Source organism: Natator depressus, chromosome 13 (genome assembly GCF_965152275.1).
Source record: "Natator depressus isolate rNatDep1 chromosome 13, rNatDep2.hap1, whole genome shotgun sequence".
NCBI lineage: Eukaryota > Metazoa > Chordata > Testudines > Cheloniidae > Natator > Natator depressus.
Genome location: NC_134246.1, coordinates 4,156,349 through 4,171,734, shown reverse-complemented (window position 1 = coordinate 4,171,734; position 15,386 = coordinate 4,156,349).

Genomic DNA, 15,386 nt, shown 5'->3' with positions numbered 1-15,386 from the left:
AATAGTGGATGTGTTGGCAAATGCTGTGTTTTGTCTACAGCTGACCATAGCCCCAAGATCTGCAGAGAGCGGGGAATGTACCAAGAATCCTGACCCCGAGCTGCATAATGGAAAAATCCACTGATGCACAGGCCTTCTCACACAGAGCCCAGGACTGTGTGTTACAGGATGCATGTAAAGGGCTACAAACAAGGCATGAACCTATTGCAGAAGATGTTGAGAGCTATATTGTTTGCACTTAACCCAGGGTAGGTGCAGAGTATATCCACTGCAGACAGTAGGATTATTCTGAATTTACCCCACTAAATGGGAGCAGAGTTTGGGCCATTTGGCTTTTGAAGTCATCCCAGTTTGGAGAAGGGGAAAAGCCAGCGTGTCTGGATGAGTTACAGGAACAGTTTCAGGAGGCTGCATCACTGTTCACAGCACCATTGTGGGATTTCTTCCCTCTTGCACCAATAACTGATGTTAGCTCATTATTGTTTACACAGCAGGGGAAGGGAACAGGTGTGAAGTGGCCTTGCTAAGGAGGAGCACAGCAGTTACAGATTTCTTCTTCCTTTAAAACAGAAAAACCTCCTTGGAGGTGTTCTCAGCTGCCCGGACTCTCCATCTCTGTGCTGAGGAAAGAACAAAGAGGGAAGGGTGAAGTGAAGGAGAATGTTTTCTCAGACAGCAGTCCAAACGTCCTTCTTCCTTTAGGAAATTCCAGCAGACCCCTGCAGCACGTAACAACGCTACACAAGACGTCAGGGGGAAAAAGAAAATTCTTTACTTGAAACTCATGGGGAACTGGAGACTGAGTGTAATCACTCAGTTTGAATGTAGCCAGGGCCCCAGGCCTGAAACAGCCTGGCTCAGAAGAGCCAGACTCCAGTAGATTTAACACAGGGACTACAGATTCTGTTCACCAGCAGTAAGGTGGTCTAACCATAACTCCCTTCTCATGCACAATCTGTTGCTCAGTGGAACACTTGCCGTAGTGAAAGAGAGACAGCTGGAACGCAGAATTGCTCCAGCAGTTGAATTCATTGAAATTCTCAACCTTAAACTGTGTGAGAAAGCCACTGAAGGGATCTAGGTGCCCAAGCCCCATTAAAATGAATGGGACTTGGGGATTCAGATAGCCGAGGCAGCTTTGAAAATCTGAGTGTTTTTAGTGCATTGGTTTAGGCCTGTTCCTCTCCGGGACAGAGAGGCCAACAGTCACAGTGACATAACTGAAACAGCAGATGAAAGGAGACCTGCCTATTTGGTGGTTTTTACTGAGCAGTTGCTTTGCACAGGGTTATAAGGAATAGGCCCTTTCTGTTTAAGTGGATGCCAGGGGCATTTCAGCCTTTCTACCACTCTCCCTTTCCCTGTGGATGTTGGGAGGATGGTGTCTCATTCCTAAGCCAAAGCCATAATTGTTCTAACATCCAGAAAGTACAGTCCAGCCTGAAGGGCAGAAGAACTTCCTCCTTCGCTGCAGTCTGAGTGGGGGCTCTGAATTTAAGCAGCGCTCATTACATTAAATCCAAGTTAAGAGTGGAAAGCACCAAACTTTCCTTTTCCCGTCAGCTCTTTATAAAGTCAGTCATGTGATTTCCTCTCTATGCAGCAGCTCTGCCCAGCGCCCTGCTCTCTAATGCTTGCTTATTGTTCAGTATTTCTAGAGAGCACCAGAGGTGGGTGTGGTGCTTTGCAGAGACAATGGGCCCTGGCCTGAGACCCTGACAGTTAACAGCTCCCAAACCTGCAAGCTGCTCATCACAGTTAAAACCCTTTGCAGGCATGGTGCTCCATGGCAGGCGATGGGTTCTATACAGAGACAGGGCTGCCCAGGAAGAGCTGCTTGTAGACTGGGGCCTTGACATCCCTGTTATAACTAATCCAAGCTCTGCATGGTGCTCTGATGGTTTCCCCATTGCCATTTAAATCCATCGAATAGCCTGGAGAGGAGATGAAGTAGTTTTGATCAACAAAAAGGAAATCAAGTTGTAGCAAAGTGGAAGACCAAGCGCCGAGGCGATCAGGAATAACCCAGTATATTGATGGGTGCCCCTCCTGGCACTACTCCGAAGAAAGCGCCTGAATACAGCTTCTGTTACCATAAAGCATTAAGTGAACCTTGTTGCCTGTTTGACCAGACTTTGAAACCATGTTGTGTGGCGTTGCAGTTCAAGCTGGCAAGAATTCCGAAGGCACCAGGTTTGCTCCTGGACAGAAAGGCAAATGTCAGCTCGATAGCTATTCACCTCCCGTTTCCTCTTCCTGAGGAAAGCTGCTTTCCTTTATCTTGCCCAGTAGACGGGTTGCAGATTTGCCACCTTAGAAACCAGTTGTCTGGTTTGCCCCCACTCAAATGATGCTTGAAGTCTCTGAAAAAGTATAGTCCCACTTGTGAGCAATCCTCTGATAACAAACCACTGCGTGCTCAACGAAAGGGGAGACCAGTAAGGCCACAGATGTCAGTTCCCAAATGGTCACTTAGTTCACATTTTTTTCCAGCTATTCACTATTTTAATCCTTTAAAGCGGTACGTCAAATTCCACGGGGTATAGGTTTTGGACAGTAAACTGAGAATGGAAAGCATTCATGCTTAAGCCTCTGTCTTCATGTTAACCTTTTCAGTCACAAAAAAATGCAGCAGATAAATACAGAGGAAATGCCATTTAAAAGATATGATTTATAAACAGATCAGTGTTTTCTGTGAGGCACCAAATTCTCTTCAACAGCCTTTTACCTGATAAAAGAACAAGGAGGACTTGTGGCATCTTAGAGACTAACATTTATTTGAGCATAAGCTTTCGTGGGCTAAAACCCACTTCATCGGATGCATACAATAGGAAGATAGATATATACACACACACACACAGAGAGAACATGAAAAAATGGGGGTTGCCATACCAACTGTAATGAGAGTAACGTTGGTGGATGATGGCCTGCAGCCTACCAGAGACTACAGGAGACCAAAGGGACGTGTTTTGCATTACTAGCCAGGTCAGCTTTGTTCTGACACTAGTCCTTCGCGGGTGCTCAGTGCTTATGGCGGAATGCGAACACGTTCTTCCTGCTGCCCATAAGGAATCAGACGCCACCTAATGTTAGTGCTGTCAGACTGTTTGAGAAGGGGCCAGCTGCGTCAGGCTAGCTGTACAGACTAGCATGCAGGTCAGCGGGCTGCAACGTTCACAAGGAGGGCAAGAAGCAGCCTATGAGGGAGGGCCGCAGAAGCAATGGTTAGCTCCTAACATGACGCCAGTCCCTGCTCTCTTCCTGCACCACAGCCAGACACCTCAGACCTGCCTGACACGGTCCATTTAAGGAAACCGTGTCTGTGTCAGTCTTTGCCAGTATTACAAATAACATGCTCATCCCACCCAGTCAAAGGCTTTCCCTGCACCCTGGGAGCGAACAGCAGGTGGAGGTCGGTGTGCCAGGGAGAAGGGGACAGTTGTTAAGTATTCTTGCTATGTTTTCCAGGGCACAGCTGTTGTGAATAAATCCAGCTTAGTTCTGTGAGGGAGGCAGAGGCTAAATGCTTTGCCTTGGTCTTTTCCAGTATTGTAACAGTGCAGTGAGTTATCTGTGCCATAGAGCTGTGCAGCTACATCTAACTCCAGTATTGCGCTATGCAAGTACAGCATGGGCCTGACTCGCCATGACCACATGCAACTATTGATGCCAGTGAAAATTGACACATTTTACACCCACTGTGCACAGATGTGACACACACGTTCTAGAGTTATGAAGACTCAACCCCCATGTGTCTGTATGACGACAGCTGGGGTCTAGGCAACCAACCCTACATCACAGAACTGTGCAAGGGCACTTACATCATAGGTCTAGATGACTACACAAATATTTCTAGGTTGTAGGGCTCATCTTTATGGCTCATTCTCCTTGTTGCAGAGACTAAAAAAATAGGGATGGGGTAATTGACCTGAATTGAAACAGTCATTAAAAGGGAGCCTTGGTATTAGCCATTGCATAAATAGTCCTGAAGAAGCATTCTAGTAAGCGATTAAAGGTAGGCGGCCAATGGTTATTCCTGTTTTCTGGGCTGCAATAAAGGAGGCTGGCTGAGTTTTGAAGTTCTTAATGGAGGGAGACTGAAAGCTTTGATGATTTATCACAGCCTGCGCTGGGGCATTATTAACAACACACATTGTGGTTTAGGTGCCATTCTTTGTCTGAGCAGTCACTGTTCCTTCCCTTGGCAGAACAAATTCTTTATCTGCACCTCATTATCTTTTTTTCAGAATACTTTCCAGGATCAGAATTAGTCACCGCAAGAAGCTGGTTTCAACTTCAGAGGATTCTTTTATATACAGAAGGACTGACAGGAAACTGCTCTTTTGAATTGTTTTGAGTGAATTCCCTCTGTTGTATGAATTCCTAGGGGATCTACTGCAGGCTTCTTGCATTATTGCCTTAATTTATATCTGTAACCCTTCTACCAGGTGGAGTCAGCAACGACAAGGACCGGATTCAATAACTAGGTTCTAGGAAAGGGGTGGGCAAACTATGGCCTGTCAGACCTTTTAATCTGGCCCTCGAGCTTCCACCGGGGAGTGTGGTTGGGGGCTTGCCCCATTCCGCATGTGCTGTGGCTCCTGGAAGCAGCGGCATGTCCCGTCTCCAGCTCCTACACATAGGGGCAGCCAGGGGGCTCTGTATGCTGCCCCCACTGCAAGTGCCAGGTCTGCAGCTCCCATTGTCCAGGAACCGTGGCCAATGGGAACTGCAGGGGTGTTGCCTGTGGATGGGGCAGCACGCAGAGCCACCTGGCTGGTGCCGCGCCTCCGCGTAGGAGCTGGAGGGCGGACATGCCACTGCTTCTGGGAGTTGCTTGAGATAAGCGCCGCCCAGAGCCTGCACCCCTGACTTCCTCCCGTGCCCCATCTCCCTGCTCCAGCCCTGATACCCCTCCCGCCCTCTGAACCCCTCAGTCCTAGCCTGGAGCACCCTCCTGCACCCCAAACCCCTCATCTGCAGCCCCACCCCAGAGCCTGCACCCCCAGCTGGAGCCCTTACTTCCCCCGCACCCCAACCCGCAATTTCATGAGCATTCATGGCCCACCATACAATTTCCATACCCAGATGTGGCCCTCAGGCCAAAAAGTTTGCCCACCCCGTTCTAGGGGTTCCTTTTAACAATGCAGCTCAGAACTGGCATGAGCCCCTACCCAGTAATCTGAGAAAATTACACACCACCTCTGGGTGCCTCTAAGAGGCAATACTGCCCCTCTCACAAGCACTGAGTATAGAAAAGACAACTTGTGGTGCGAAAGTCCAACAAACAAATGGTCCTTTAACGTGCTACTCCCCTCTCCCTCCACCACACCCCACTCACAGCTGTTCTTGTCTTTGGTCAGTGAAGACCCAGAGGTGCGTTCACGGGACAGGACATTGCTCACTGGGGAAGGCGGCGAGCAATGCCTTATTTGCTGCTGCGTCATTCATTAGGTATTGCTGCCACCACCATTCTGTCATCCCCACCACCACCGGGCCATCGTTCTCTTTGCCACCGCGCCACCACCAGGCCGTTGTTCACTTTGCCACCGCGCTGCTGCTCGGGTTGTTCGCTCTGCCGCTCCACCATTGCCCACTGTGTTGCTTTGCGGCCACCTCTGTGATGTCTTGAGGTCCCACCACTTAACACAGCTCTCTGTGACTTCAGCAGTTAGTGGGCAGCCTCACTGCGAGAGCAGGCTGGTCTGCCTCTTTTACTGCAGATACTGCCCCACAGCAGGTGAGGCTTAGCACTTTGAGCTGGTTGGCAGCGATTTCAGCCCTGGGGATCTATAACAAAACAAACAGATTCCCCATTGAGTCTAATCAGCTCTGGCATTAAACAGTGAAGAGGCAAAATGGTGCGTAGGACTCTTTGGGCAGAGACCACACCACCAGGTACAAATACTTGCCACCACCCACTCTCCTCTCCAATGCGTTTTGGAACCCCTTCTGCCTGCTTAGCCAGTGTAGGTCAGTTGCAGTGAGTGCCCTCAATCAGGGCATGCCAAGCACAGCTGTGCTGCCCCCTCTCACACAACCACCACCTTTCATCACCCCTGCACCCAAGATCAAAGTGACTTGCAATCCAACACCAGCCAAGAGTGATCATCTGGGCAAAACAGCTCCATCATTCTGTGCACCTAGGCAGAGCTCATTCAGACCCTGCTTACATCCCTATAGCTCACCTAGCAAATACCTATAGGCTACGCTATTTGGTACAACACTCAATAATCCCCTTTTGCCTCACCAGTGAGACGCGTGCGTTGTCAGACTTCACCGGTGTGGTGCTCTGCTCTGTCCAATGTTGATAACAGTCAGTTGCGCGTGTGCATTCCCTCTGTGTGCTGCCCCGGCTCTGCAGATCGCTGACACAGCAGACCCCAAGAGACCCCCCAATGACCACAGACTCCAATCAGGTACGAAGGCACCCGGCCAGGTTTATTGCCAAATGAAACACAGTCCCTAGCTCCCCGGATCAGAGGTCTACAGGTCTGCTAGTACATATGTGCTTCCTGACAATGGACACAGCTCAGTCAGTGACGGGACTTACTACTGCCCCCTAGGCCAGACGAAGGCAACTCCTCAGGGGTGCATTCTTATACACAGGTACAAATAAGTTACACGTCACGCCTGACGTATTGAGGTACAACCCCTCTATGTGTTGGGGTGCCACCTCTCACCTTGTACATGTTGGTTTGAACAAAACAACCCCATCCATCATATTATGTGTGGAATGTGCAAGTATCAGAGTGTTCTTGGTACCATCCTGGCACGTGTTTATATTACTAATGCTTAGTACCTTTTAGGTATGTGTATTTTTGCAACATCAACCTTCTTCTTGCCAACTTCTGTGAGCAGGGCCTGCCTCTGGCTCACAGCTTAACTTTGCTTTATGTTAAAGTCTTGACCATTACTTCAGTTCAGGCCTCAGGCCTCATACCGGGCCTCGGATACAAGGGTTTATGTTTCAGGGCCTCATCTTACTACAGCATGTACATTTCATTCTTGAGCAAATCACAGTAACATCTCTGCTGGTTTAGCTCTCCTGGTGTCTTTCATTCTCGATGCTCTCCAAGATGTTGATCAGACCCAATAATCATACCCAGTAGTGACGATGATGATGCTGAGAAGTTTTAGCAGAGATACTATGGTGATGAGAGCCATAGAAATCCTGAATAGAACAGGAGATACCGGTTAAGTCAAAGCATTGTCTACAATAGGTATTTTTAAAATATATTTTGTCAAAGTAAAATGCAGGGCTTGAAGCTCCAGTTTTCCAACTTCTCTAATATCTGTCAGTCCCAAATCTTGCTCCTGATTCTAAACTGAGAAGCTCTGCTCATTTCAATAATAAACTTTTGACCTGTTCGATCAAACTCTCTAAGCGGCCATTCAAATGTACATCCACTGCAGCATTCAGAGACTGGACATAGAAAGTTATTCTGTGCCTAAGACATGTTCTTGGGATACCGTAAGCTGTTTCCCCTCCAGGGCAGGTGACTCAGAAAAAGCCAAGACTAACAACAAAAATAGTTGCCCTTTACTGATAAGAACAGCACACTCCATCTGAGCAGTACAGGATGCATTCCTAACGAGCTGAGAAGCATGAGCCAGAAAATGCACTCAAGCACATCAATTTCCTGGAAAACAGCAACTGGAATCTGCTGAATGCTAGCAGTCAGGTCAAAATGAAAATCATCCAAGGATTTGCCTCTAAAATGATTTATGGGCCCCTCCTCTGTACAGAATATTTCTTTTTGTTTCTGTTCCAAAGGAGCTTGAAGCCCCTTCAGATGTTCAGCCCTTTCAACTCAGTGTGTCCAAACCCACCCCACTTCTCAGTGTGGGACAGTTTGATTTGAGCTGTGTGGGATCCAGACCCACTTTAAGTCTTCATAGATTAATAGAGTTTAAAGTCAGAGAGGGGCCATTGGGTCATCTGATCTGACCTCCTGTATGTCACAGGCTAGATAATTTCAACCCATTACTTGTGTATTGAGCCCAATAACTAGTGTTTGGCTAAAACATCTTCCAGAAAGGCACCAGTCTGCATATGAAGACATTGAGAGATGGGGAATCCGCCACTTCCCTTGGGAATGTGTTCCAGTAGTTAATCACCCACCCTGGTAACAATTTGTGCCTTGTTTCTAATTTGAATTTGTCAGGCTTCGGCTTCCAGCATTGGGTCTGCCTTTCTCCACAAGCCTGAACAGGCCTTAGCACCCTGTATTGTCTCCCTGTGAGATCAAGTTAGCTCTCATTCTTTTTGATAAGTGAAACTAATCAAGCTCTCTAAGGCTCTCCCTGGGACTGATCCTTGCAGAACCCCACGAGAAACACCCACCGTTCAATAATGATTCCCTGCTGACAACTGAGATCTGTCAGCCAGTTCTTAAGCCATCTAACGTGTGCTTTACTGATATTGTGACGGGCTAATTTTTTTAATCAGAATGTTGTGCGATACTAAGTCAAACACCTTACAAAAGTCTACGTCTATTACCTAGTTACCTTTAACACCAAACTTGTAGTCTCATCAACAAATGAAATCAGGTTTGTTTGATAAAAAAAATCACATTGACTGGCATCAATTATATTCCCATCCTTTAATTCTTGATCAGTTGAACCCTCCATCAGCTTTTCCGTTATTTCAGCCGGGATTGATGGCCGGCTAACTGACTGATAGTTACCCTGTTCATCCCACTTGCTTTTTGAATATTGGCGCAACATTAGCACTCGGCCAGTGTTCTGGTCTTTCCCTGGTGGTCCAAGATTTATTCCAAATTAACACCAATGGTCAGAGATCTCCTTAATAAGAAGTCTTTTTGCTGCTTGTGTCTCTGAGCATCTGTATTAACATGCCGTACACCCGTGAGTGGGCCTGTATCTATCTGAGGGACTCCGCACGCTCTGATTGTCTCGCTGTCTATGTATGTGTCCAATATGGCTCTGGATACCAATGAGCATGTGCTTTACAGCCATTGTCCTCATGTGACACCTAGAGAACAGGGAATTTCTTAAGAGAAAATTAAACAAACGTGCTGTGAAAACAGCCAAGGTCAGTGCCTGTGATGTGGAAGGCAGCCCTAGGAGAGTGGTTCTCTGGCTTGGCTTTGATCCGTATTCTGTGTTTATATCATAGCTGTTACTCAGTGGGGGAATTTACAGCCTGGGCAGTTATCCATAGAGAAATCCCAGTGGGAGCAGTCTAAAGACAGCTCTGCAGGAGACAGTCTCTGCATCATTACCTGTGGGAAACCACATAAATGTTCCATCCGCCCGGGTATTTCAGGCCCTGAAAGAGAGGGACATGTTTCACCTGGTCAAAAGTGTATCACTCGTTGCAGCGATAAGGGGGCGCTCCAGAGTTCAGGGCATGCACAGAACCACGGCCAGCAGGAGGCCGATGAACAAATGGGGGAGTTCTCCTGATCCTGGTGTATAAGTGTTGGTAAAGGCCGTGCAGCACTGGCCAGGAGAACAGAGCGAGGGGGTCTCATGCACAAACAGTACTAGTGAGAGCTCAAAGGAAAAGAGGGAGGGTGACTGAACAGAGGGAAGGCACAGCCAGGATACCTGTGCACTGGCAAGAAGGCAGCAGGCAAGAGGGTAGGAAACAGACATGACTTACTACAGTGCAAGGATGATGGAGGCACCCCCGTCCCTAAGGAGTTAAGAGCAGACATCTCTGATCACGGTGTGAGGGTAATGGGAGAGCTTGCCAGGGATTTGGGAGTGGAAGTCACCAATGGGAAGGAGAGGGTGGTGGGAGCATGCCATGGGTTTACGGAGCAGACAGCTGCAGCACAAGGCTGGGAGCGAGGGACAGCATCATCCTTTCTCGGCTGTAGAGCGCTTCGAAGAGTTAACTCTGTTGCTCCAGTGATACTAATGCGGGGAGGGGGAGATATCCATATTCAGGGCATTGCAGGAGGTCTCTCTTTGATGAGGGAGGACAGGAATGAAAGGAGTCATCCAGGGGCTGAATCGCTCCTCACCCGAGCATCTAGGGCCCAGGCTTGCATCCGAGCTGGGATGGAGGAGAAAAATCACACACTGCTGCTCAGCAAAGCAGTGACGGGCCACAGTATGTAGCCTGCATGTGGCATGAACAGCTGGAGGGACAGGTAAACCCCTCCAGTGAGGGCTCAGAAGGTCACCTAGGGATTTTGGAACCCAGTGCAGACCTGGCTGTCATCACTTAGGTCTCTGAGTTTGCCAGGTGGACGAAGTCCTTTCCCCAAAGTGCTCAGCAAAGGCTCTGGAGGAAGCACTTGGACTCTCCATCCAGACACTGTTTGCACCCCAGGCCCTCGGAGCGCTGTGCCTAGCACTGTTAATATGGGGTCCACCTATCGAGGAAGGGGAAGAGCCTCTTCGGATACAGACTGGCTAACCTAGTGAGGAGGGCTTCAAACTAGGTTTGATGGAGGCATGAGATAAAAGCCCACAGGTAAATCAAAAACATGGAGACCTGGGAGAAGAATCGGAATCTCGGGGGAGCATGGGCTGTTCTAGCAGGGATACGGGAGAGACAAGAGAGAACACAGAGGGGAAATCAAACCAGTATCTCAGATGTCTGTATACTAATGCAAGAAGTATAGGGGAAAAAGCTGGAAGAACTTGAAATGCTAGTTAATAAACACGACTGTGACATAGTTGGCATCACAGAGACTTGGTGGGATAATAGACATGACTGGAATATTGAAATAGAAGGGTACAACTTGCTCAGGAAAGACAGGCAAGGAAAAAAGGGAGGAGGTGTTAACATATATCAAAAATGCCTACAGTTGGACTGAGATTGAGATGGAAATAGGAGACAGACTTGTTGAAAGTCTCTGGGTAAGGATCATCCAACGCACATGACTTAGTGGAAGTGCCCCATCGCCACTACCCAGACATCTGTTGGGAAAATAACACAGCAGGGCATAGATCGTCCAACAAGTTCTTGGAATGTATTGAAAACAATTTTTTATTTCAGAAGGTGCAGAAAGTTACAAGGGGAGAGGCTGTTCTAGGTTTGATTTTGACAAATAGGGAGGAACTGGTTGAGAATTTGAAAGTGGAAGGCAGCTTGAGTGAAAGCGATCATGAAATGATGGAGTTCAGGATTCTAAGGAATGGTAGGAGGGAAAACAACACAATAAAGATAATGGATTTCAAGAAGGCAGCAAACTCGGGGAATTGGTAGGTAAGATCCCATGGGAAGCAAGTCTAAGGGGGAAAACAGTTTGAGAGTTGGCAATTTTTCAAGGAGACATTATTAAGGGCACAAGAGCAAACTATCTCACTGTGAAGGAAAGACATGGAGTATGGCAAGAGACCACCCTGGCTTAACCAGGAGATCTTCAATGATCTGAAACTCAACAAAGAGTCTTACAAAAAGTGGAAACTAGGTCAAATTACAAAGGATGACTATAAACAAACAGCACAAGTATGTAGGGACAAAATTAGAAAGGCCAAGGCACAAAATGAGATTAAACTAGGTAGAGACATAAAGGGTAACAAGAAAACATTCTACAAATACATTAGAAGCAAGAGGAAGACCAAGGCAGGGTCGGCCCATTACTCAATGAAGGGGAAAAAACAACAACAGAAAATGTGGAAATGGCAGAAGTGCTAAACAACTTTTTTGTTTCAGTTTTAACCAAAAAGTTTAGTAGCAATTGGACGTCTAACATAGTGAACATCAGGGAAAATGAGGTAGGATCTGAGGCTAAGATAGGGAGAGAACAAGTTAAAAATGACTTAGACAAGTTAGATGTCTTCAAGTCGCCAGGATCTGATGAAATGCCTCCTAGAATACTCAAGGAGCTGACTGAGGAGATCTCTGAGCCATTAGTGATTATTTTCAAAAAGTCGTGGAAGACGGGAGAGATTCCAGAGGACTGGCACAATATTTGCCCTTTCCCAAGCTATAAAAAGGGAAATAAGGTCAACCCCGGGGAATTACAGACCAGTCAGCTTAACTTCTGTACCTGGAAAGATAATGGAGCAAATAAGTAAGCACTCAATTTGCAAACACCTAGAAGATAATAAAGTGATAAGTAGCAGTCAGCATGGGTTTGTCAAGAACAAATCATGTCAAACCAATCTAATAGCTTTTTTGACAGGATAACAAGCCTTGTGGATGGGACGAAGCTGTAGGTGTGGTATATCTTGACTTTAGTAAGTCTTTTGATACTGTTTTGCATGACCTTCCCATAAACAAACTAGGGAAATACAACCTAGATGGAGCTACTATAAGGTGGGTGCAAAACTGGTTGGAAAACCGTTCCCAGAGAATAGTTATCAGTGGTTCACTGTCAAGCTGGAAGGGCATAACAAGAAGGGTCCCACAGGAATGGTCCTGGGTCTGATTCTGTTCAATATCTTCATCAATGATTTAGATAATGGCATACGGAGTACACTTATAAAGTTTGTGGATGATACCAAGCTGGGAGGGGATGCAAGTGCTTTGGAGGATAGGATTCAAATTCAAAATGATCTGGACAAACTGGAGAAATGGTCTGAAGTTAATAGGATGAAATTCCATAAAGGACAAATGCAAAGGACTCCACTTAGGAAGGAACAATTAATTGCACACATACAAAATACATGATAACAGTTTTCAAGTATATAAAAGGTTGTTACAAGGAGGAGGGAGAAAAATTGTTCTTGTTAAACTTTGAGGATAGGACAAGAAGCAATGGGCTTAAACTGCAGCAAGGGCAGTTTAGGTTGGACATTAGGAAAAACTTCTTTCACAGTGGTTAAGTACTGGAATAAATTACCTAGGGAGGTTGTGGAATCTCCATCACTGGAGAAGTTTAAGAGCAGGTTGGACAAACACCTAGATAATGCTTAGTCCTGCCATGAGTGCAGGGGACTGGACTAGATGATCTCTCGAGGTCCCTTCCACTCCTATGATTTTATTAAGTCTATGGCTGTATGTACAGGACGTGCCCAACAAGGACAGCAACACCAGCTTGAACCACAAGATCCAGGCAAGAGCATCAACCCTGGGAAAAGAGGCAGTCCGTGGGACTTTTCCATATGCTTATTAAACATGGGATGAAAACAGGTTATCAAGCTGCATATCAATATGGAACATGGGCAGCCTGGCCTGGAGACAGCATCACCAAAGGGTGGCTTTGTCCTGGGAACCCAGAGAGTGAGGCACGGAGGGACGGGGGACATCTGGTATGTACAGAACTCTCAGGACTCTGCTTACTCTAGTTTAAAAAATGATTAACAATGAATGGTGGGAGGGAGAGGCAGAGAAGCCCCTGAGGTTGCCAGGGCTGCAGCTTGCTGCAGGGGAAGGCTGCCTTGGGGATCCAGACACTCATCTCGCTTTCAAAGATTTAAAGGGGAAAGAACTTCAGAGGCGATGCTGCAAGACGTACTGAAGCGACCTGGAATGTCTGAAATCCAGGGCTGTCAGCCCTAAAGAGCATTGCAGCATCACTTGGAGTCGCTGAGAGGCACAAGGAAACTAACAAGGACACATCCCAGTGGAAGGTGACCCTGGGAACGTGGTCAAGTCACATCAGGCCATCACAGCTGGGTTACTGCAGGCCTCTCAGGGACTCCATCTGATGCAATAGCTCATCCCACTTCTCCCTGTTGCTTGGAGCATGAGCCTAGACCCATTTCCATAGGACCATGGGAATTACCAGGTTGGATCAGAACAATGGTCCACCTTGTCCTGCTTCAGAAGAAGGTGCACAAAAAGAAAGCAGCAGGCAGAGAACCTGTGCCGGGGGCGGGATTTCGTCCTACTCTCCATTAGCCTGAGATTGGTTTATATCCCGAAGTGGGGGGTAGGGGAGAGAGAGGTTATAGCTTTCCCATGCTCACGGGTTTTTTTAACCTTTACAATTCTAACTCTAGATGTGCTCAATAGCCCTTCCACCATATCCACACAACCTTAACTCTCACCTCCTACTTCTTCACATACAAATGACACATTAAACACTGCCCATAGGGAGCGTATATTACTCTAGCGGAGTACCTGGGGTGGGCATCGTTGGAAGTGAAAGGAGAGTTTCACTGGGAAACTGAGTCTGAAGGTGCACTTGGGCACTCTGACATTTAAGTGGTTACGGCCTGTGAGTGGAAGTTTTTGGTTAAGGTAGCTGATGATTTCCTGGATTTGTAGTGATTGCGTTAATTGAAAATAGATTCAAATAACTTAAAGTTTGAGCTAATTATGTTATTTATATGAGCTAAAGGTCACAGATGGCCCCGAATCAAATGCTGGAGGGGTCATAGTCCGCTTAGACCCACTTCATTTTCTTCCGACACACTGCTGTAGTCTCTTGCACTCTGCAATCGCCCAAAAGGCTGAGCCACTCCAGAACTATTTCTCCAATTGTATCTAGACTGACCTTTCATTACAGTGATTCTTTGGTTTGACATACACAGTCTCTGCACTAAGTGGGCAGCGAACAGCAGCACATTGGACTGGCTGTTGGCCCAGAGAGGGAACTTCATAGTAAGGCAAGGACTGGTGGTCAAGAGGAACCCAGTCTTCCTGGAATGCAACAATTAATGATGCATTTGAAAAGCAAATGTTCAAAATGACACATAGGCTCCATGTTGCCAAAAACATCTCTGCTCTGCTGGTTCTAGACAAGGGAGGTCAGAGCAGTAGTGTGGGATTAGTACTTAACGATTCCCTGCAAGTACTAGGGATCACCAAAGATATAGGATCAGGCAAATAGGAGCTGTGGCACTACAGAACCTGAACCGGGAGGGGCAGCAGACATGGATCCCACAGGAGGCAGGGAAAGGCAGCGGGCAGGGGAAATCCTGTCACTGGTCCTTGACATTATTCCTTTAAAAAAAAACCCAGTTCAGGTGACAGGTGCTCAGTTGACAGCCCCAGGCTCCACGATCCACAGAACAGGGGCAGCTTGAGCTTGCCCGAGAGCCCCCGAACAGGTCTCAACCCTTCCTGAAAGGAGCACTTCGAAGGGTGAAGGAGAACTCGAGTCTCCATTCAGTTCTTAACCTCTCTGTTGAGACAGCCAACCACGTTGGTAAGTTTGTGAACACATCTCCATTAAGAGCTGAAGTGACATCCCTTAACTTATCTCCCAGAGAGGCCACCAGACAGCTGGGAGAGGGGAACAACGTTCTCTTCCTGCCTGCTCAGGCCAGTGGCCTACCAGTGGAAAGCTCCCTCTTATGGATAGGTCCATCAGTCTCTATTAGCCAAGCTGGGCAGGGATGGAGCCCCATGTTCGGGTGTCCCTAGCCTCTGGCTGCCAGAAGCTGGGAGCGGACAATAGGAGATAAATCACTCAGTGTTTGCCTGTTCTGTTCATTCTCTCTGAAGCACCTGGCGTTCACCACTGTTGAAAGACAGGATGCTGGGGTAGATGGACCATGTACGGCCA